Source organism: Cupressus sempervirens, chromosome 2, assembly GCF_028749045.1.
Source record: "Cupressus sempervirens isolate cs-2001-9-10 chromosome 2, ASM2874904v1, whole genome shotgun sequence".
In the NCBI taxonomy this organism is placed as follows: domain Eukaryota; kingdom Viridiplantae; phylum Streptophyta; class Pinopsida; order Cupressales; family Cupressaceae; genus Cupressus; species Cupressus sempervirens.
The window spans coordinates 357,305,882-357,331,741 of NC_143119.1; positions in this window are offsets into that span (position 1 = coordinate 357,305,882).

Genomic DNA, 25,860 nt, shown 5'->3' on the forward strand with positions numbered 1-25,860 from the left:
CTTTTGATTCACACCCCGCCCCCCTAGAAGTAAGCATTTCCCATTTGTAATTCCAATAATTGGTATCAAATCTGAGTTCTCATCAGGAGAATCCTTGCAACTTGGAGAAAATATCTTGAGATGGAATTTTACAAGTTGGGAAAGACCATTGAAAAGTAGGAGATTGAGATACATCTCTTACTACAACAATTGAATGAAGCCAGAGATGCCCTAAGAAGTTCGCTAAAGAGAAGGAAAGAGATTGCTATAGTAGAAAATGACACACAATACAAAGAGACTGACACCACAAAGTTATTTGTAGATGTTAACTCCTACGAATTTCATGTAACAATTGCAGTTCTCATGGAGAAGAATAGAGTACAAGTTGAGGAAATAAAAAATCTCAAGTTGGAACAAGAATCACAAGCAATATTGCTATTGAGGTGACTAAACAAAAAAAGAAAGCTATTGAAGACAAGGCCATGATTGAAGAAGACAAGAGAATTTTGTCGAATAGATTAGAAGAAAAATCAACAAAGCTATGTAAGATCTCAAATATGCAATTAGACACCCAAGGTCAAATGATGAATGTCCATCATAAGTTGAATGTCAAGGACATTGAGATAACTACATTGAAGTTACAAAATGAGCAATTGTAGAATGACCTAAAAAGAGAAAAGGAGTTTGATGAAAGTTTCAACAAGTCATATGAATCCATCAAGTATTTTAAGAAACTACTAAAATCCCCTAGATCTAGTAAAGACACATCAGGATTGGGCTACACAAGCACTAAAGAAGGAGAATCATCCAAAGCTACTAAGGAAAGAAAAAATAAATGTAAGAATTCCAAACCTACTTGTCATAATTATGGAAAGAAAGGACACATAGCTAATGTTTGCAGGAGAAAGGATGCTAAGCCAAAGAACATGACACATTGTTACAAGTGAAAAAAACAAGGTCATCAGGCACATGAATGTAGAACTAGAACCATGCATGCACTAAAATTTGAAGGACGTTGTTACAATTGTCATATGTTTGGACACAAAGCCTTTGAATGTAGATCCAATTCCACATGGTCATTAAACAAGGTAAGAAGCTATGAAAATTCCTACAATTGGGATTACAAGACAAGACATATCTATCATTATTGTCAAGAATATGGACACATCCCTAAGAATTATATAAGAATACACTTCGGTGGTAGCTACAATAGATGGTTGAGTCAAACTACATGCTTTAGTTGTTTGAAGACTAGTCATATCAACAAGCATTTCCCAAGAAGGACAAAGGCACCTAACTTAGAGTTCAATAAGGAAAAAGGCAAGGTAGATGTTGAGCACATTAGAGGAGAGATGAACAAAACATGGAAGAAGAAAGATGGATGTATCACATCAAATGAAGGGATCACTTCACCTGAAAGGTCAAGTGATCACATCTAATCAAACTAAGCAAAAAGAGGTATGTGGGACTAATATTTAAATGCTTCATCATACATCAGTTCCAAGATAAGTTAGTACTAAAAAGGGGTAAAATAGCATGAATAAAGATGTAAGTCAACAAGGAAAAACCAGGGTCAAACTTTAAGTTTTCATCTTACTATCAAGTGTGGAAAGTTCTCTTCAATTGTCGAGTTAATTCCACTGTGTATCATGTTCTCATCCAAAGTCAGTTGAAGTTGAGTTAGGAATAGCTATCAAGTGATGTAAAAACCAATGGAGGCCAAGTAAAGAAAAAATTGCATAGAAGCTAAGTTTACAGCTATATAAGCACCATGCATTAAATCCTATATTTTGAAAGGGTATAAGGCATGTTTTCACTCATTTTTTGTAATTACAAACATAGAGCAAGATCGAGTAGAGTAAAGAAGAAATTTTTAAGAAAGAATAAAGAATTTGCATAGATTCTAGCAACGATCAACCATCATTCCATCAATCTGAAGGTATTATTCACGTACCGAGTTACATAGTTACAAAATTTTATATTTGTTGAAACCCTAGTTTGCAAAATGGTGTCTAGCTCTAGGAATCCTAAGGATAAGGACCCATTTGAATTCTAGTTGGTTAGTAATGAGGTAAAAAAACCAAACTTTAGGGCTATTCCAGAGGTTTCCTACAAAAATGACCTAGCAAGCACATTATCAATCATTCCACCCAAGGTCATAATGGTTTAGGATGTAAGAAAGTATTATAATTACAAGGTTGGAGGAATTGGAGACATGGAAATTCATCAAGTGTATGACAAATTATGTGAAAGTGGAGTATTAAAATAAGAATTCCAAATCATAGAGAGGAAGGGCTTAACCTGTGCCCTAGATTTCCCCACTATCTTCAAAATGGAATGGATATGAATTGTCTCGAGTAGAATCCATGATGGATGCCTATGGCTAGAAGGGGGACCTATCAAAATGTCAAAGAGGATTGTGCATAGGGTTACAAGATATCCAACCATAGAATGGCCCAAAACCCTAAGGAGCGACTCTAAAGAAGCAATTGAGTGAAATACAAGGGCAAAGTGGAACAAGAGAGGAATGATAATAGATATTATCAAGGATCTAGTTCTTGAATTTGTAGTGAGGGTCATATCTCACAAATTCTATCAATCAAGATAACTGAATAGTGTTCCATGTATAGCAATAGATGTAGGCTATAAGATTATGAAGAAAGATCATACTTATGATCTCGAAAAGCTACAGTTGCAGCAAATCATTGAAAACTTAGGAGCAGTAAGGAGATCTAAAAGTGCTCAATGTAAGTTTGGATCCATATTGATATGCATATTCTTTTATGTTCAAAATGAATTTCCCTCTTTTGGTAAGGTAGGATGGAAGACCAATAGGTTTGTGGCTATACAAATAAATGAGTACATTGAACAAATGGGAGACAATTTTGAGTATGTGATGACTAGTTATTTTGAAGATTTCAAGCAATCAATGAAACAAAGGTTGAGAATTCAAGTTTCCCTAGTGGAGAAGTACTACAAAGATGTATGTTTCTTGGTAGACATTGATTACACCTTTATCCAAGATATAGTACCCACAATGAGATGGCTAAGGCCTTTGGGTTATGAAATCAACATAGATGAGGCATCAGCTGCCATCACTACACTACTTGCAAAAGAAATTGATAAGTTAGTAGAAATCTTTGGTAATTATAATGTTGTCAAATCCAAAGTTTAAATGGAGTTGAAAACTACCTCAACTTTGAGGAAGAAAGATAAAATGGTAAAGAAGCTCAAAGCTAAATTTGGTGAGGGAGCTAAAGGCAATAATGAAGATGATGAAGAAGAAGAGGAAGAACAAGAGTAGGGCCAAGAATCTCTTGCTCTAACCAAAGGTATGGGTGAATATGAAGAAGAAGAAGGTGTTAAGGAGGAACAAGCCAAGGAAGCACCAAAAAAATAAGAACCAAAGAAGAGAAAGGCTAAGACACAGCCTATAGTTTAGCTAAAGGGTAACAAAATTGCAAAACCAAGCCCTGCAAAGCCTACTGCTCTAGCCACAAGAGAAACCACAAGGGCCACTACTCAAAAGACTAAGGAGAAAATAAAAAAAGAAGAAAAAGGCTATTAAACAACAAGGTCCAGTGCAAAAGAAATTAAGGAGAAAATATGTTGTACAACCTAAATTTGATGATGAAAGGGATGAGTCAAAGGACATAAGCCAATTCAAAGTGGTAAGTCATGCTCCCAAGTCTAATATTGAAAAGATTTGTGATAATATTAGGGACAATGCAGACTTGACTAATTTGAAAAATATTGATTAAAATAAAATAAGTAGAGACGATCAAAATAAGGTTGAAGAATCAGTGCATTCCATGATGGAAAAATTCAAGAATACCCCTCTTGAATTTGACTATACAATGCCCAAAGATGTATATTCAATTGTTGAGAATAATTGGCACTATTGACTAAATATGGAAAAGGAAATAAGAGAGTCTACATTGGCACAAGTGATACCAGAATTATCAAAATGAAAAAAAACCAAGGCAAACAAGAAAGATGGTAGCAAGTTTGCACCCAAGTATAGGGTATTCAACATTCTTCATAACAGGATTGAAGATATTGTAAAGAAATCAACTCAAATGTGAAAGTTGATATATGGCTTGACTACTATCAAGGAAGGAGAAGAAGATCCCTTTGAGGGAAGAAAAAATGGAGAAGATGAAGATAATGACAAGGAAGGTGAAATTGAGAAAGAAAATGAAGGTGATACAGTGGAGGAGGTACCACAAAAAGGAGATGAAATGGAAACAACTGAGGAGTGACAAATAGATCAAGGTGTACAAGACACACAATTGCCACCATTAAGCCCTCCACATGACACAAACACACCTTTAGTCATAGTCAAAATAAAAGATGTTCCTGACAGCTCAGTTCAAAACATCAATCCACTAACTATAGAGGATCTAAAGAAGATCCTTGACCAATCCACATTACAGGAAAAATTATGTGATAATCTAGTGTTGGTCAATGTGGATGAGTTACAAAAAGTAGTAGTTGACATAACAAAGAATAATATGAATACACAAGAACCACCTTCTGCCATCCCTATAGCTACTAGTGGTCAACCTCAAGTACAAACTATTGGAAATATAGATGGAGTCACTAAGAGGAGGGGAGGGGTGAATCAATTACCACAAAATAAATCCATTGATCCCTTAAATGTTTGATAAAACTTATTAATATTTTCACTCAATAAAAATATTCAAAATGTTGTAACTCGATAAATTTAGTGTATGTTATACTTTAACAGATCTTAAACGTTCACAATGATTAACATGCAAGCATAAAAGAAATAGCATGAACACATGAGACACTAAGATTTAACATGGAAGCCCAATATGGGAAAAACCACCAAGTAACTAACTACTAATTTTCACTCTTCTGATGTGAGCCCTGTTAGGACCCAACCTAGTTAAAGGTTACAAAACACACTATTAGGTGTGACCTTGTCAAAGGATATAATCACCCTATTAGGACTGACCTTGCAAGAGGTCTTTAGAACAATTCAATGAAATTTTCACCTTGTTAGAGAATTTACAACTAGCTATTAAACAAACTTTTCTAAGAGATTTTGGAATCACTACTACAATAGTAAGAAAGTAACAATGAAATGACCTAAATGAGATACAACTAAACTATTGATTACAAATCTCTATTCTACTTCACACTAGATCCTTCCTGATCGAATATAACTTTACTGCTCCTCAAGGATATCTGACCATCCTTCAAATTCACTCACACTTGCCTTCTCAAACAATCAATACACTTGCATACTCACTCATACTTTAGAATCTCAACTTGACCTTTCATATATACCATTCATATTATCAAGTAAGCTCAATTACAAGTTACAATGACCAATAAATATTACAACATTCGGCTAGAATCAATACTTGAAATAATTAAACTTCATTCCTCAAATCAACAAAATCCTTCATTGGCCAACCCTGCTCGATAAGCACTGATCTTGAAATGATTTCCTATGTTAACCAACAGATGCTTGGTTAACACTACGAACTTGCAAAATCCTTTGGCAACCAAGTGAACTCGGTGAACACTAACTCTGACAACCTTTCCTTCATTAACCATGAGAACTTGGTTAACACTATTTTCTACCACAATTTCCTTTGATGATTGAGTGAGCTTGGCAGACACTATCTACACAAAGTAATCTCCAAGAATGCTTAGTAGACAAGGAAAATTGCCTTGCTGACCAAGTGAGCTCGATAAGCATTGTTAGCCAACTGATATGACATTTGTGTAACATCAAAGACAACACACAATTAGATAATTGTATCCAACAATCTCCTTTGGCATTGATGGCAACACAACATGTCATAGCATAATGAAATTTAAAAACAAGTCTTTCTCTGACAGAAAATTTTCTCTTTCTTAGATGTTATACCACAAACTTCTCTAATGCAGTAATCTTCCTCTATGAAGGAATTACATAGCTTCTTCTCCAGATAGATATGATAGTAAACTCTCCCTCAAACAAATTTTAGAAAGATATGATAGTAAACTCTCCCTCTTTAACAACACATGCCAAAGACAACACATAACAAATGAGTATCAATGTACCTTGAGTACTGATTCATATGCGATGATTTCTTGACTATGTTGCATCAACTGATAGATCTTCAACTTGGTTCCTATTGATGCATCACTAAAACTTTATTTTAGTGAGCTTCAAATAGGGGAATGACCCCTAACTTACCTTTTAGATACAAGAAATCATCTTGAGGTAATGGCTTGGTAAATATGTCTACAATCTATTCTTTTGTATGGACATATTCCAATTTGATTTCTTTATCCTACACTAATTCTTTGACAAAGTGGTATTTTATAGAAATGTGCTTGCTTTTGGAATGCATCACTAGATTCTTTGATATGTTGACTACACTTGTATTATCACAAAACATAACAACTGGTTTTTTGATCTCAACCTTCATGCCTTCCAACAACTATTTAAACCAAACAATATCAGAATAATTTACTGTTGTTGCAACATATATTGCCTCTGCTGTAGATTGGGATGTGAAATTTTTCTTTTTACTTGTTCAAGATACCAACCTTCTGCCAAGAAAGAATGCTCCACCACTTGTACTCTTTCTACCATCAATATTTCCTACCCAATCAGCATCAGTAAATAATTTTAAGTCCAAATTTCCTCCATGTTTACACCATAAACCATAATCTTTAGTACCTTTCAAGTATCTCAAGATTCTTTTTATTGGCATCATATGATTTTCTCTGGGTTTTACTAAGAATCTTGCCACTATACCAACTACAAGAGAAATATTAGGCCTTTTATGAACTACATACTATAATTTTCCAATCATTGATCTATATAAGGTTTGATCTACTTCTTTTGAATCATCATCTTCGGTATGCTTTAGTCTAATACACATGGGGGTTCCAATTGGTTTTGAATCTTCCATACCAAACTTCTTGAGTATCTCCTTGATATACTTAGACTGAGTGATGTAGATATCATTCTTGCTCTATTGTATCTAAAGACCAACAAAGAACTTAATCTCTCCAAACATAGACATTTCAAATTCTTTGTTCATTTTCTCTAAAAATTCTCTACATAGATAATCATTCCCTATAAATAAAGTATCATCCACAAATATTTCTGCCAAAACAATCTTGTTATCTGGTCCATCCTTGATGTACAAACTATTGTTATCATTAGTTCTTTGGAAACCAATCTGAATAAGGTAGTAATGCAATCTTTCATACCATGCTCTAGGGGCTTGTTTTAGACCATACAATGCTTTCTGTAATTTATAGACCATGTCCCTTATTTTTGGATCAATAAAACCTTTAGGTTGTTCAATGTAGACTTCTTCATCAAGAATACCATTAAGAAATGTAGATTTAACATCCATCTAATATACCTTAAATCTTTTATGTGTTGCATATGCAAGTAAGGTCTTAACACCTTCCAATCTTGCAAATTGAGCAAGAGTCTCACCATAATCAATTCCTTCTTCTTGAGAGTAGTTTTTGCATACCAATCTAGCTTTGTTTCTTGATACCTTACCATCTTCATTCAACTTATTCCTAAATACCTATTTTGTTCCAATCACATTTTTATATTTAGGCCTAGGTACAAGAGTCCAAGTTTTGTTCTTTTTCTATTTTATCTATCTCTTCATTCATACCCTCAATCCAACTTTCATTTTCCAATGCATCTTTGACATTTCTAGGTTCAAAATCAGCAAGTAAACATGTACCTTTTAGCTTACTTCTTGTCATAATACCTTCTAATTTGTCTCCAATAATCTGATCTGGTGCATGATGCCTCCTGAAATACTTGGCCAATATAGGTTCTTTTTCTTTTGAATGAATTGCATTTTCACCCTCTTGAACTTCAACCTCTTGTTCTGGTTGCTCAAACTCAGTAGGCATTGGCTTAGTAGCTTTAGAATGTGACTCGGGTCCTTGTGACTTGGTTTGAACTTCTTGCAACTCAGTGACTAAGGAAGACTCAAGAGTAGAAGTCTCTCAATTGATAGATGTGGATGGCAATGTATCAGGTTTAATGTAAACAAATCTCCTATAATCCTCTAGTTACTTTCTACTTTCTTCTTCAGTTCTTTCTGCAAACTCATCAATTCTCACATGTGCACTCTCTATGGTTTTATGTGTAGACAAATTCAAACATCTATATGCTTTACTCTTGCAAGAATATCCTAAAAATATACCTTCATCACCTTTCACATCAAATTAACCTTTTCTAGATTCTTTCAAGATATAATGTTTACTTTCAAATACTTTCAGGTAACTTACATTAAGTTTATAGCCATACCATAACTCATAGAGGGTTTTGTATGAGTCCTTCTTAAACTATACTCAGTTTAAGGTATGAACTGTAGTGTTGATAGCTTCCTTCCAGTATTTGATAGTAATGTTATTTTCAATCATTAGAGTCCTTGCACAATCCATGATAGATCTATTCCTCCTTTCAACTATTTCATTATGCTCAAGAGTTCCAAGGGTTGATACTTGTCTTTTGATTCCTCTTTCAATGAAAAGTTATTGAATTCATTGGAGATGAAGTCACCACCTCTATTTGACCTAAAGCATTTCAATATTTTCCATGTTTCCTTCTCCACTCTTGCCAAATACTATTTAAATTTCTCAAATGCTTCTAACTTCTCTCTTAGATACATAATACTCATCATTATAGAGTAGTCATCAACAAAAAGAATGAAGAAATTTTCTCCACTATAGCTCTCAATTCCAATAGGTCCCCACAAATTAGTATGCAAAATTTCTGAGATATCTTTAGACTGATAGTTTTTACTTTTAAAGCTAGTTTTTCCCATTTTGGCAATCTAACAATTCTTGCATAGACCAAAATATGGTTTCTTTAAGCTAGGAATGCCTCTTACTTTCCTGAATTCTCTTATTTTCACCATGTTATCAAAGTTTACATGACATAACTTTTTGTGCCATAACCAACTTTCTTCAACTTGAGCAATTAAACGTGAGCACTCACTAAGATCAAGATAAAACAAGTTACCTTTTGTTTGTTTGCCTAATCCAATCAATCTTCCTTTATCATCTAGTAGTCTTGCCTTGCCATTCATGAATTCCACCTTGAATCCAATGTTGATTAGTTGTTCCTCACTCAAAAAATTATGTTTTAGTCCTTCAACTCAATAGGTATTATCACATACAAGTTCTTTGGTTAATGAGATTCATCCTCTCCTTTTTATGCAACAAGGTTCATTGTTTCCAAACCTTACACTACCACCATCATAGTCTTCAAAGTGTTCAAATATTGTTTTATCACCAGTCATATGATGTGAACATCCACTATCTATGATCCATGTATCATTTTTGCTCACATGAGAGATAAGTGTCATCTTATCTTCTTCTTCTTCATTAGATTCATCTTTCACATCAATGTAAACTATTTCATCTTCACTATTATCAGAATCCTTGGCCATAAAACATGTCTTCTTACCTTTATCCTTGAATGATTTGAAATCCTTCTTGCCATTGCACTTGTGACTTTTCTTCTCATCCTTGCTTCCTTTGTTTGGGCACCTGGCTGTAATATCACCAATTTCTTCACATGAAAAATAGATTAGGGAAACTTTACCTTTGTAATTTCCTCTACCTCTAGAATATTTCCTTGCAAGTAGAGCTTCAAAAACTTCAAAATCACTATCAGAACTTTCCTCTGATTCTTCTTCACTTTCTAACTAAGTGTCCTTTATTTTCTTACCTTTTTCCTTAAGTGAAAGCTTAGCCTCAAATGTAGATTCAATATTCTTGGAAGTTGGAACATAATTGTCATAGCTATCTAGCTCAAAGGTTTCCAATCATCCTACCAAGGTATCCAAGGTTATCTTATGATTTCTCTCACACCTTCTTTCTTGAATTGTAGATACTCTAATTGCATAAATGGGAAGTAATGTTCTAAGAACTTTACTTACAACTGCTTCTTCCTTGATATCTCCTCTAGAAGCTTTGATTGCACTAACACTTGCTTTGATCCTTTCAACATATTTGGCAATGTTTTTATCCTCTCTCATTCTCATCTGATCAAATTGTCCTCGAAGGCTTTTTGCTTTGGCTCTCCTCACATTGTCATCACCATCATAGATATCTTTTAGCTTGTTCCACATTTCAAAGGTGGTTTTTTTGTCCTTGATATCATCAAATTCCTCATAGCTTAGAGCAGATGCAATGTCTATCATCACGGTGTTATGAGTCTTTTTCTTAGCAATATCACCAACAGATAATGTACCAGAAGGAGTTGTGTATTCTTCATCAAGGTATTTCAATCTTGAATCACCAATGGAAGCTAGATGAAGTCTCATGAGACCCTGCCATGCTGAAAAGTTATCTTTGTTAAGCCTTCAAATTTCTCTCTTGTAAGACATCTTGATCTTTAGCGTAGGTCCTTGAAACCTTTCCTGCAAGCACCAAAAGCTCTGCTACTAATTGTTGGAAATATAGATGGAGTAACTAAGAGGGGGGTTAATCAATTATCACAAAATAAATCCATAAATCCCTTAAATGTTTGATAAAACTTATTAATGTTGTCACTCAATAAACATATTGAAAATGTTGTAACTTGGTAAATGTAGTGTATGTTGTACTTTAACAGATCTCACAGTGGTTAACATGCAAACATAAAATAAATAACATGAACACATGAGACACTAGGATTTAATGTGGAAACCCAATATGGGAAAAACCACCAAGTAACTACCTACTAATTTTCACTCGTCTAAAGTGAGCCCTATTAGGAGCCAATCTGGTTAAAGGTTACAAAACACATTATTAAGTGTGACCTTGTTAGAGGATTTAATCACCCTATTAGGAGTGGCCTTGAAAGAGGTCTTTATAACAATTCAATGAAATTGTCACCTTGTTAAAGGATTTACAACTAGCTATTAAACCAACTCTGTTAAGAGATATTTGAATCACTACTACAATAGTAAGAAAGTAACAATGAAATGACCTAAATGAGATGCAACTGAATTGATGATTATAGATCTTTATTCTACTTCACACTAGATACTTCCTAATCAAATATAATTTTACTGCTCCTCAAGGATATCTGACCATCCTTCAAATTTACTCACACTTGCCTTCTCAAACAATCAATACACTTGCATACTCACTCATACTTTAGAATCTCAACTTGACCTTTCATATATACCATTCAGATTATCAAGTTAGCTCAATTACAAGTTATAATGACCAATAAATATTACCACATGCGACTGGAATCAATACTTGAAATAATTAAACTTCATTCCTCAAATCAACAAAATCCTTCATTGGCCAACCCTGCTTGGTAAGTAGTGATCTTGAAATGATTTCCTATGTTAACCAATAGACACTTAGTTAACACTGTGAACTTGCAAATCCTTTGGCAATCGAGTGAACTCGATGAACACTAACTCTAACCAAATTTCCTTGATTAACCATGAGAACTTGGTTAACATTATTTTCTGCCACAATTTCCTTTGACACCCAAGTGAGCTTAGTAGAAACTATCTACGTAGAGTAATCTCCAAGAATGCTTGGTAGACAAGGAAAATTGCCTTGCTAAAAAAGTGAGCTCGGCAAGCACTGTCAACCAACTAATATGACATCTGTGTAACATCAAAGACAACACACAATTAGACAATTGTATCCAACACAAACATCAGAGAATATATTATTAAACGTTGATACCATAGTCAAAGTTGTTATGATTGAACAACAGATTAAGACTATAGAGGAGCCCACGAAGGAACAAATAGGATAGATAGAGGTATTTGTACCTACTGCACAAACACAAGGTGTACCACATATAATTGTGATTGATTAAGGAGGATCAGAAGAAGACAAGGACATTCCAAAGGAAAAGGAGTAGGAAGCCATTCAGACATTGGTTAATTTACCAACAATAGGCACTCATATCAAAGTCTTTTAGAAATTGAGCACTGATGTAATGCCACTTCAAATTTTAGCAGCAAGCTTGAGCTCAAAAAAAGTTGCAAGGGTACTTCACTATGGAGACCCAATATTAGATGAGGAAATTTTTATACCAAAATATGACTATGCAACCATGAACCTTGAACAGATCAGTGAGATGCAAGAGGCATTGGAAAGGAAGAAGAATTAAGAGATACTTAGAAAGGATTATAAGAAAAGGCAAGCACTACATGAAATCAAAGACATCTTTTTAGATGCATTCAGCTCTCAAACACCATATGAAACCAATCCAATATTGAAACAATTGTCAAAAATTATTGAATAGGTGACAAATGAAGAACATGAAACTAGTGTAAAATTCATGGAATGGTCTGAAAAGAAGTTTCAAGGAGATGAGAAGATATCCAGTGGAATAACACTATCACAAGTTGAATTGGCTACAAAGATTGAAAAAGTGAAGAAGGTACTTGAGAATATATTCTCACTATACACCAAATTGTGCAACCCCACACTCTTCACACAAGAAATGAGCCAAAGGATTATCAATTTGGAAAGAAACTTGAAAATATCTGGTATGCAATTATCAAAAAATCTAGCTCAAAGTGAGAATCACTTTCATTCCATGCTTCACACACAAAAGGAACTAGCTATACTAATAGTAGAAGAGGCTAACATAAGAGCCAAGTTAGTCCAAATTCAAGCCTCCTTGACCCCTCATATCAAAATTCTATAAAAAGAATTATCCTATGCTAAAATAGTACTCAAGAAAGATCCTAATCTTTCAACATTGGATGGCTTAGTTCACCTTGCAGTAGAGATAGTCATCCAAATCAAATCATTAAATGTTGCAATAGACAACTAGGATGCTACTCTCAATATTGTAATGGAAGTAAATAAGAACTTCTTGGATAAATACACACTTAGTGTATAGACCCTTTGACATCAGTGTCAAAAAGGGCGAGAAATATTTAAAGGGGGAGATAAAATATGGAAACAAATATGCAAGGGGGAGACATGTGAAAGGGGGAGATAAAGTAAATGGAGAGAAGAACAAACAAAGGGGGAGTAAACAACAGAATAGGGCATATCAGGACATATCAGATAGAAAGACAAAGACTAATAACAGAGGAAAATCTACTCAGAGATTTTTGATACAAAAAAGACACATTAACTCAGGGCGAGTCACAAAATTTTGAGGTATATGGTTCATTACAAAATTTTGAACAATTTTGAAGTTTTGCATATATGCTAAACTAGATGTATATTATATTCAAGGAGATTAGATTCATCATGTATAGTTAAGTGTTTTTTCCACTCATGTTGAAAGGGGAGATTGTTGATCTTAGATTGGTTTTGACAACTGAGTGTCAACACACTTAAGAAATCTACTAAGTTCATTCTGAGCTAGTAACATATGTCGAGTATAATGTGTATAGATGTCAATTTGTAATGAGTGTCGAGTCACTCATGTGCCAAGCAATTCAAGTGTCGAGCAAATAGATAGATCCAAGCAAGTTTCAAGTGCCGAGTGAATAGTAGATGCCAAGAAAGTTCAAGTGCCAAGTCAAACAGAGTTATAGTATGTGTTGAGCATCAGTATTAACAAGTGTCAAGTAACACAGAATTGACCTAGTTGTTTGTGATGGCACAAACAACTATATAAACCATTTTTGAGTTGAAATATGGATATATCTCAAAGCTTTGAAGATAAGATCAACTCTATTTGGATTCCCTGTGTGATCAACATGTAACAAATTAGAAAAATTAAAGGAATTGAGAAGAAAAATGGATGAATCTTAATCATAGATTCATACCTAACCCTAAGCCACCAAAGTTTTTTCAAAGGGAGATGAAGCCCCATAATTCAATATGAGAGAGAGAGAGAGAGAATTAGAGAATGAATGTGAGAAGGTGATACTAGCGAAGATTTGAAGGAAGTGAAAAGGGGCTATTAATTGATTAGTATACATTCAAGATGGCTTAGAAGAAGGACAGAATTGCAAAATCAGTTATCAGAATAGAGGATCGAGGATACAAAAATTTCATATCAGATCAGAAAGGATCAAGAAGGACTAAATTGAGATCTAAAATCAGCAATATCAAATTGTAAGTGTATCAAATCAAATATTCTACTGTACTTTCTAACAACTGTATCAACAGTATGAAATCCTTTGTATTAAGGTTGACTTAACAGTCATAGTGAAATCCTTTAATAGGGTGAGATTCCAAGTGAATGTTCTAAAGTCTTTTAGCCAGGCACACTTTTAATAAGGTGTTAAAATCCTTTAATAGGGTAGGATCTAACAATCCTTTATAAGCCTTTAACAAGGTAGGCCTTTGACAGGGTAGATCATGAGAATGGTCAAACCATGTAACCTTAACAGGTGAACTTTATTACTGCAGTAGTGAAGAATTTTGGGTGTCATCCCCACCCCAATTTTACCTTCTTATTATAGGGTTTCTGGGTAATCATATCTGGTGTCAAGTGTTTATGTGGATGCATTTACTTTACATGTTATTTCAATATGTTTATGCATGCATTATTTTAAAGTTAAAAGTTTTATTGGTTAGAGATTAGTACTTCTAATTCATTCACCCCCCCCCCCCCCCCCCGGCCTCTCAAAAGTATACATTTTTTTATTTCCAACAAAAACATAAACTCTATTGAAATTCTTGTTACTCAGTTAACACACATGCCCTTGGTTAACACTAACAATATATTGTAACTCAAAACACATTATAATATCAATTATTACTTGGCAAATACTAAACATGTAGAACTTAAGATATTATTTTTTTATTAACCTTAATTAACTTAGTTGCATGCATGTAAGAGAAATAGCATGAACACAAGTGACACCAAGATTTAACATTGAAACCCAATTTAGGAAAAACCACCAATTACAACTAGTTACTAATTTTCACTCCTTTGAAGTGAGATCTATTAAAAGCCAACCCTATTAAAGGTTACAAAACACACTATTAGGTGTGACCCTGTTAGAGGATTTAATCACCCTATTAGGAGTGGCCTTATTAGAGGTCTTTAGATAGTTCAATCTAGAAATGCCACCTTGTTAGAGGTTTGACAAATAGTTGTTAAGCCAACTTAGTTAAGAGATTTGATACACTACTACAATGGTTAGAGAGTAAAAATGATATGACTTGATTGCTAATCAGATTAATCTTTTTCGCCCAACAAGGATATTCTACTTATCCTTCCAATTCACTTCCTCTAAGCATCTTCTTCTCTTCACACTCTGACACACATTCAATCCTCAACTTGACCTTAGACCATAGACATTGTCAAGTCAGCTTGAATATAATTTAGAATAATTAATATTCATCTCCTCAATTGGCTAGAACCAATAAACAAATTCATTAAACTCAATATGCCAAAACAAGAAAATCCTTCATTAGTTGACCTTCTCGGTAGACACTAACTTAAAAATAATTTTCCTATGTTAACCAAGTGAACTTGGTTAACGTTGCATCTTCACAAACTTCCTTTGGTAACTAAGTGAGCTTGGTTAGTCCATCCAACTTTCCTTCATTAATTGAGTGAACTTAGTTAATACTCTATTTTTGTGAACTTCTCTTTGACGCATGAGTGAACTTGTTAGACATTGTCTTCTAAACTTGGCAAACACTAGAATGCTTGACAGACATTGGAAACTATCTTCATCACTTGAGTGAGCTCAGCGAACACTAGTTGGTAAAGATATGACATTTGTGTAATATCAAAGACAATATACATTTGATCAATAATCTCCCTCTTTGGCATCGATGGTAACACAACATGTCATAATACAATGAAATTTTAGAGAAAAATAAAGTAAGGAAAATATCCTTAGTTTCATTCTAATTCTCATCCATGAGAACTCCCTCTATTAGTGTGAACTCCCTCTAACATTAGTCTCTCCCTTTGTCAAAAAAAAATTTCTTCAACATCTTCTTCTAATAGAAAATTCTTCATCTTTGATATCAAACCAAGTTCTTCCATTATGACTTCTTCAAAAAAAAATTGTGAAATGTATACTCTTGCTCTTTAGAAAATTTCTATGATATGACACACGAACTCTACCTCTTTGACATCTTATTCCCAAGAAAATATTCACTAAATATCAATGTACCTGGTGTATAGATTCATATGCATTTTCCCCTTTTATTATTGCATGAACTTTACTGATCTTCAACATGCTTTGGTCGATGCATCACTTAACTTCATTTAGTGAGATTTAGATAGGGGAATAACCCCTAACTTACCTCTTAGATACAAAAATGCATCCTTAAGTAATGGCTTTGTGAATATGTCTGCAATTTGTTCTTTAGTATTCACATATTCCAATCTTGCCTCTTTGTCTTGCACCAATTCTCTCAAAAAATGATATTTTATTGCAATGTGCTTGGTCTTGGTATGCGTCACAGGATTCTTTGATATATTAATTGTACTTGTGTTATCACAGAATATAACCACTATATCCTTGATTTCTACCTTCATACCTACCAAAAGTTTCTTGAACCAAACAACATTGGAATATTTAACTACTGCTACAACATATTATGCCTTTGTTGTAGACTGAGAAATGCAATTTTTCTTCTTGTCAAGACACTAGTCTCTTACCAAGAAATAACACTCCACCACTAGTGCTCTTCCTGTCATCAACACTTCCTGCCCAATCTGCATCAATAAAGGCTTTCAAATCCAAATTGCCTCCTTTCTTGTACCATAAACCATAGTCTTCAATAGCCTTTAGATACCTCATGATTCTCTTTATTTCCATCATATGGTTTTCTTTAGGATCAGCTGAGAATCTTGCCACCATACCAACTACAAGTGCAATATCAGGCCTAGTATTTACAACATACTAAAATTTTCCAATCATTGATTTGCATGTGGTCTAATCAAGCTCCTTGGAGTCATCATTTTTGGAAAGCCTATGCCCAGTAGACATAGGTTTTCCAACTAGTCTTCAATCCTCCATTCCAAACTTATTTAGTATCTCCTTGATATACTTAGACTGAGTAATGTAGATACCATATTTCTTTTTCTTAATTTGTAAGCCAATAGATAATTTTATTTCTCCAAACATTGACATCTTAAATTTCTTACTCGTTTCCTCTGAAAAGGCTTTGAATAAATCATTATTTCCAGTAAATAATATGTCATCCACAAATTTTTTTTCCAACACAATCTTCTTGTATGGTCCTTCTTTGATGTAAAGACTATTGTTATCATATGTCCTTTGAAAACAAATCTTCATTAAGTAATTATGAAGTCTTTCATACCAAGCTCTGGGAGCTTTCTTGAGACCATACAATTCTTTGTGTAGTTTATAAACCATATCACTTTTTCTAGGATCTAAAAAACCTTCTAGTTGTTCTATGTAAACTTCTTCTTCAAGAATATAGACTTCACATCCATCTGATGTACTTTAAATCCTTTATATGTAGCACAAGCAAGGAAATTCTTGACACCTTCTAATCTTTCAACTAGAGAAAAAGTTTCACCATAGTTAATACCTTCTTCTTGAGAATAACCTTTGCATACTAACCTTGATTTGTTTCTTGAAACATTTCCATCTTCATTTGGCTTATTTCTAAAAACTTGCTTTGTGTCAATCACATTCTTATACTTTGGTCTAGGAACAAGAGTCCAGGTCTTATTCCTTTCTATTGGATCTATCTCTTCATTCATTTCTTCAATCCATCATTCATTATCCAAGGCATCTATAACTAATCTAAGTTCAAATTCAATAAGAAAACATGTACCTTTCAATTTGTTCCTTGTCATTGTACCATTTTCTTGTCTCCAATGATTTGCTCAAGTCTATGGTGCCTTCTAATATACCTCTCTAATATAGGAACTTTGGATTTAGAACTTGTTCCGCTTTCCTTTCCATGATCTTTTGCATCATGCTCAAGTCCCACTATCTATGACTTGAGTCCTTCAGATTCAAAATCAAGTTGTATTGGCTACAACTTGGTAGCTTCTGACTACAACTTGAGTCCTTCAGACTATGACTCGGGTTTCACTGGCTAGAACTCAAGTGCTTCTGGAGATTTAGGGGACTTAGGAGGTGAATTATGTTGACTTCCAATTAGATTAGGCAATGTATCAAGTTCAAAGTAAACAAACTTTTTGTAATCTTCAAGTTCCTTGCTACTCTTTGCTTCACTCGTTTTTGCAAAATCATCAATCTTCACATGTGCACTTTCTATGATCTTATGACTAGTTAGATTTAAACATTTGTATGCTTTACTTCTGTTAGAGTATCCTAGGAATATTCCTTCATTAGTTTTGACATCAAATTTACCCTTCCTAGTCTCCTTCAAAATATAACATTTGCTACCAAATAATTTCAAGTAACTTACATTAGGTTCGTAGTGATACCATAGTTCATAAGGAGTTTGATTTGAGTCTTTCTTTAACTACACTCTATTCAAGGTATGCACTATTGTATTGATTTTTTTCTTCCTATATTTGATTGAAACATTATTTTCTATCATCAAGGTTCTTGCACAATCCATGATTGATCTGTTCCTTCTTTCTACTATACCATTTTCCTGAGGTGTACTAGGGGTTGATACTTGTTTTTTAATTCCTATTTCAGTGTAGAATTCATTAAATTCATTAGAAATGAATTCACTTCCTCTATCTAATCTCAAACATTTCAACTTCTTTCATGTTTCCTTCTCTACTCTTGCTAGATACCACTTAAACTCTTGAAAAGCTTCATATTTATCTTTTAGATACATTACTGTCATTATTCTTGAGTAATCATCAACAAATAAAATAAAGTAATTATCTCCATTTTATCTCTCAATGCCAATAGGTCCACAAAGGTCTATGTGAACCAGCTCCAAGACTTCTTTAGAATGATAGTTCTTGCTCTTGAAACTTGTCTTGCCCATCTTACCAATTTGATAATTTTTTCATAGGCCCATATCTAGTTTCCTCAAACTAGGAATACCTCTTACTCTTTTTCTTTTTTTTTCTTATCTTGATCAATTTATCAAAGTTCACATGGCATAACCTTTTATTCCATAACTAGCTTTCTTCTACTTGAGTAATGAAACATGAAGTTTCACTAAGATCTAGGTAGAATAAATTACCTTTTGTTTGGTTACTAGACCCAACTAGATTTATTTTTCCATCTAAACCCTTGGCCTTCCCATTCATTAGTTCTACCTTAAATCTAGTGTGATTCAATTGTGCCACACTTAGTAGTGTTGGAATTCTCAAGTGGGAAGATTTACTTCTGAGGAGGGGGGGGGAGGTGGGTGAATCAAAAGTAATAAATTCTAACCTCTAAAACTTTTTAACTAAAATCAATCACATGCATATAACACATCTAATTTACATGGAAGTAAAGACATGCATGAAAATAGATAACACAAGATTTGATCACCCAGAAACCCTCCAAAATGAGAAGGTAAAGCTAGGGTGGGGATGACACCCACAACTTATCATTGTAGCAATATGTAACTTGTTTAGGTTACAAAGTTCGACCATCAACAATGGTTTGCCCTATGAAAGGCCTACTCTGTTAAAGGCTCCAACATACTGTTAAATGTGACCTATTTAAAAGACTTACAAACACTCACTTGGAATGTCACCCTATTAAAGGATTTACAATATGGTAATTAAACCAACCTATCTTCATAGGATTTTCATTCTCCTAATACAATGGCTAGAAAGTAGAATGTGATGACCTAATAACTTACAAACCTCAATTGTTGATTTTAGATCCTTTCTTTATCCAATTTGATCTAATCCTTCTTGATCTGATATGACTCTGTTTGATGTGTTGATTCTTTGTTCTCATCAACTGATTCTTTAATGTTGTCCTTCTTCTAAGTCTTCTCACCCCTTTCACTTCCCTCCAAACTTCACTAGCATACTCTCCATTCAATGCTGAATTATGGGGCTTCAACCTCCTTAAAAAGGTTTTGAGACTTAGGGTTAGGTATGAATCTACAATTGAGATTCATCCATCATTCCCACTCAATTCTTTCCATTTTTTTTATTGGTTGCATGTTTATTTCATATGGAATTAAAAAGATTCAATCTTATCTTTTAGATCCTTTGAGATTCATCTTGAGTTGGCTCAAAAATAGTTTACATCAAAGTTTGTGAGGGCACAAACTCTTATGTTGATTCAAGATTACTTGACACTTACTAATTATTGATGCTTGACACATATAAGAATTCTATCTTTCTTGGCATCTATAGGAATTCTATCTTGCTCAACTCTTATAATTTACTCGGCACATATACTAGCTCAGTATCAATTGTCACTTGGAACTTGAAACTTTCTCGGCACTGTCTATCTATTCTGCATTTGTTGTAACTCGGTACCTATTGAATTTTTGGCTCGGCACATACTATATCTTGGCATCTATATTATAATCGACATCAACTTAGAAATTTCTTAAGTGTGTTGACACTCAATTTTCAAAACCAATCTGAGACCAACAATCTCCCCCTTTGACATGAGTGTCAAAAACACTTAACTAAACATTATGAATCTGATCTCTATGAGTATAATATACATCTTGTTTGGCATATGTACAAAACTTCAAAACTGTTCAAAATTTTGTGAAGATACCTCAAAATTTGTATCTTCCCCTAAGCTAATGTGCCTTTATTGTATACACAACTTCTCATGCTAGATTTGTCTCATGCTAATTATGCTTTTCCTTATCATTCTACCTTATCTGACCTATTCTATCTACTCTATTTTTGCTCCCCCTTTCACACATCTTTCCGTGCAATTATTGTATCCTTTTGGCTTTATTATTTCTCAAAATATATCTCCTTATCTCCCCCTTAGTTTTATAATCTCCCTCAAAATGTCTTAAAATGTTATCTCTCCCTTTGTTTTATAATCTCCCCTTTTTTGATACTTATGTCAAAGGGTGCTAAACATTAACTAAATACTTTTCCAAAAATGATTTATTTACCTCCATAACAATCTTCAAAGTAGCATCTCAGTTGTCTAGTACAATTTCCAATGCTTTAAGCTGGATGGTTGTCTCTACTACAAGGTTAACTAGGCCTTCTAGTGTAGAAAGATTGGGGTCTTTCTTTAAAACATTCTTAGCATAGGCTAGTTCCTTCTACAAAACTTCCATGTGAGGGGTGATAGTAGATTGTATTTTTATTAGCTTGGCCTTGGTATTTGCCTCATCTACTGTTAGCACAACTAATTTATTGTGTGTGAAGTGTAGTAGCAAAATGCTTCTCACTCTGAGCTAGATCCTTGGGTAGTTGCATGCTTGATATTTTCAAGTTCCTCTCCAAGCTCATTATCTTTTGGCTGGTATCTTGTGTGAAAATTGATGGATCACACAGCTTTGAATGCAATGAGAATATGTTCTCAAGTACTACTTTTATCCTTTCTATCTTCTTTTCTAGCTCCACCTGAGATAGTGCTATCTCACTTGATATTCATTCATTTATATTCATTTGGAACTTCTTTTCAAACCATTCTAATAGTTTGGCATTAGTATCAAGGTCTTCATTCTATACCTAGTCCACTATATTGGATAATTGCTCCATAATTGGCTTGGTCTCATCAGGTACCTGTAAGCTAAATGCATCTAAAAAGATGTCCTTAATTGCAATCAAAGATTGCCTTTGTTTATACTCATTTTTGAGTATCTCTTGCTTTTTCTTCCTCTCAAGTTCCTCTTGCACTTCATTTATCTAATCTATGTTCATATTTTCATAGTCATATTTTGGAATGACTATGTCCTCATCTAGTGCAGCATCTCCATAGTGAAGTACCCTTGCAACTCTTATAGAGCTCAAGCTTGGTGTAGATATTTGCAGTGGCATGGCAATAGTGCTTGGCTTCTGAGGTATTGTGGGAGTTCCTATTATAGACAAATTGACCAACATTTGTATTGCCTCTTATTCTTTCTCCTTAGGGGTCTCCTCCTCCTCTATTTTGCCTTGATAAATTATTGTGATCTGAGGTGATGTACCTTGTCCTTGTGTAGTAGGAACAGAGGTATCCTTCTATCCTATTTGATCCTTTGCTTGCTCCTCAGCAGTTGCTGTGTCTGGCACTATGGAATCAACCCTAGCTGGTGTGTCTTGTGCAGCTTGCTCTTGGTGTTGTCCACTTGTACCTATTTTGATATGTGAAGGTGGTTCTTATGGATTCACCTTCTCCTTTGTAATGTCAACTACTACCTTTTTAAGTTCTTCCACACCCACCAAGACTGGCTTAGTACATAATTGTGATTGTAGAGTAGTATGGTGAAGGATCTTTTTAAGGTCCTCTATAGTTAGTAGGTTTATGTTTTGACAAAAAGTGTCAAGACCATCCTGTGCAATTACTATATTTTCAAGTGTGGGAGTTACATGTGGAGGACTTGGTGGAGGCAATTTTGTGTCCTGCACACTTTGATTTGTTTGTTGTTGTTCAATAGTTGCCATTTCACTCTTTTGTGTGTCCTTCTCCACTATAACTTATTCCTTATCCTTTTCTCCTTCTTCTTCCTTATCATTCTCATCCTCTTCTTCTTCTCCATTATTTCTCCCTTCAAAGGGATCTTCTTGTCCTTTCTTTATAGTTGTAAGGCCATATATTACTTTCCACATTAGAGTGGACTTCTTCACAACATCCTCAATTTTATTTTGAAGTATACTAAAGGCTCTATACTTGGGTGCAAATTTTCTCCCATGCTTCTTATTTGCCTTACTTATTTTCCCTTTAGTAAGTTTATGCATAGCATGAGCCAATGTTAACTCTCTTATTTCCTTTTCCATATTTAGGCAATAATGCCATTTATTCTCTATAATTGAATATAACTCATTAGGCATTGTATTGCCAAGTTCAAGTGGAATATTCTTGAACTTTTCCATCTTGGTGTAGACTGACTCTTCCACTATGTTTTGTTCCTCTCTAGTCAACTTATTGAAATCAATACCTTTTAATCCAGACAAGTCTACATTATTTCTAATATTGTCACAAATATTCTCTAAATTAGACTTAGCAGTGTGACTTACCACTCTGAATTGGATGTTGTCATCTAATTTAGTTCTCTCCTCATCTGATTCAGGAGGTGCCAGATACTTTCTTCTCTGCTTCTTCTCTATTGGTCATCCCTACTCAATGGCCTTTTTCTTTTCCTATTCTTTAGCCAACTTTGTTGTAGCTCTTGTGTCTGCCCTTGTGGTGGGTTTTTTTGGGCTAGGTTTAACTATTTTCTTTCCTCTAGGCTAAGTTGTAGTCTATTTGTGTGTCTTTCTCTTCTTTGCCTCTACCTTAGGTGCTTCCTTGGTTTGCTCCTCCTTGGCACCTTCTACTTCTTTAGCATCTTCACCCATTCCTTGGGTCAATGCAAGTGGCCCATGGCCCTATTCTTCTTCTTCATCTTCTTCTTCTTCTTCCTCTACTTCTGCAATGCCTTTACCAAATTTGGCTTTTAGTTTCTTCACCAGTTTATCCTTTTTCTTGAGGGTTGAGGCAGTTTTGAATTCCATGTCCACCTTTGATCTTACAACATCATAAGTGCCAAAGGGTTGGGCACTTTTATCTACTTCCTCTGCAAGCAAAGTAGTGATTGTTGTAGATGCCTCATCTATGTTGATTTCATATCCAAGTGGCCTCGGCCATCTTACCCTTAGTACTACTACTTGGATGTATGTATAATCAATGTCCACTAGAAAACATATGTCATTAATGTGCTGCTCAACTAATGATATAGGTATCTTGAGTCTCTGTTTCATAGACTTCTTGAAGTCTTCAAAAGTAGCTGGTCATTATGGTTTCAAAATTTGCCCCCATCTGCTCTATATATTCATTGACCTGTGCTACTATTGACTTGTTTGTCTTCCAGCTTATCTTTCCAAAAGAGGGGAATTCATTCTAAACATAAAAAAATGTGCATATCAAAATTGCTCCAAATTTACATTGAGCAGCCTTTATTCTTCTTATAGCTCCCAAATTTTCCATAATCTGTTGTAGTTGTAGTTTAGCTAGATCATAAGTATGATCCTTTTTGACAAGTTTGTAACCAACGTCCACTGCAATACAGTGAACACTATTGGATTAGCTTGGTCGGTAAAATTTATGGGATATGACTCTAACTGAAAATTCAACAAGAGGACCCTTGATGGTGTCAATGGTCATCCCTCTCTTGTTCCATTTTGCACGAGTGTTCTTCTCTATAGCTTCTTTAGAGTCACTCCTTAGAGTTTTAGGTCATTTTAGATTTGGATGCTTGGTCACCCTATGTATAATTATTTTGGATATTTTAACAGGTCCATCCTCCAACCAAAGGCTTCCATCATGGATTCGACTCAACAGAATTATAATCCATTGTCTTGAATACTATAGGAAAATCTAGGGCATGGGTTAAGCCCTTCCTTTCAACAATTTGAAATTCTTCCTTCAAGACTCCATTCTCACACAATTTGTCATATGCCTCCCTATTTTACATATCACCTATTGCACCAATCTTGCAATTGTAACATCTTCTTACATCTTGCACCATGACCACTTTAGGTGGAATCACGGATAAAGCTCTAACAGGATCATTTTTGTATGCAACCTCGGGGATTGGTCTAAATTCAGGTGGCTTGACTTCATTACTCACTAATTGAACTTTAAACAACTCTTTTTCTTGTGGTTTCCTAGAGCTAGAGGCCATTTCTGCAATCTAGGGTTTTAAAACTTAGAAATAGTGAAACTGCATAGCTCAACACAAGTGTAAATACCTTAAAATTGATGAAATGGAGCTAAATCTGTGTTGGAATCTACTCAAATGCTTGAATTTCTACTTGGAAATCATTTCTACTCTCGCCTTTCTTTTTCTCTATGATCACAATAATGAAAAATGATCAAAAACTTAACCATATATCCTTCATTTCATAGCATTTAATGCATAGTGCTTGTGTAGCTGTCCTCTCGACTCCTTAAGAAATTTTGCTTTACTTAGCTTCCATTGTCTTTCCAACACTTGGCATACACTGGAGTTTCACTTACTTGACTTCACTAACAATTTCCCTTTGCTTGGCATCCACTACTAACTTAGCTGCAACTAATATCTCGGCTTCTATTGACTTTGGCAAACAACTCAACATATACTAGGTCTTTACTCAGCATCTAAGGACAACTATTCTTACTTAGCAACACTTGTGAATTTTTGAAGTTTTAATTTTGCATCTCTATTCATTTTGATCTATCCTTTTCAGTACTTACTTGTCTTGGAATTGATGTATGATAAAGCATTGTATATCAACTCTACATACCTTCTTTTGCTTAGTTGGATGAAGTGTGACCACTTGACCCTTTGGGTGAAGTGATCCCTCCATTGGATGTGTTGTTTCCATCTTTCTTCTTCCATGTTTTATTCATTTCTCCTCTAATGTGTTCAACATCTACCTTCCATTTTCCTTTGTTGAATTCAGAGTTAGGTGCCTTTGACCTTGTTGGGCAATTTTTGCTGATGTGTGCAGTCTTCAAACAACTAAATCATGTAATTTGGCTCAACCATCTATTGTAGCTTCCACTAAAATGTGTTCTTATGCAATTTTTAGGGATGTGTCCATACTCTTGATAGTACTGACAACTATGCCTAGTGTTGTAGTTCCAATTGTAGTGATGTCCATGATTTTTGGTCTTTTCAAGTTGGTTAGGTGTCCACATAGGCTTTGATCTACACTCAAAAGCTCTATGTCCATATTTCTTGCAATTGTAGTAGTGACCTTCAAATCTTGGTATTCTAATGGTTCTAGTCCTGCAGTCATGTGCATGACATCCTTGATTGTTGCACTTGTGATAGTGACCCATGTTTTTAGGTTTTTCATGCTGAGTAGCATTCTTGATCCTACACACATTAGAGGAATTTCCTTTTTTACCACAAAAATGAGAAGTAGGTTTAGTATTCTTACCTTTGTCACTTCTTTCT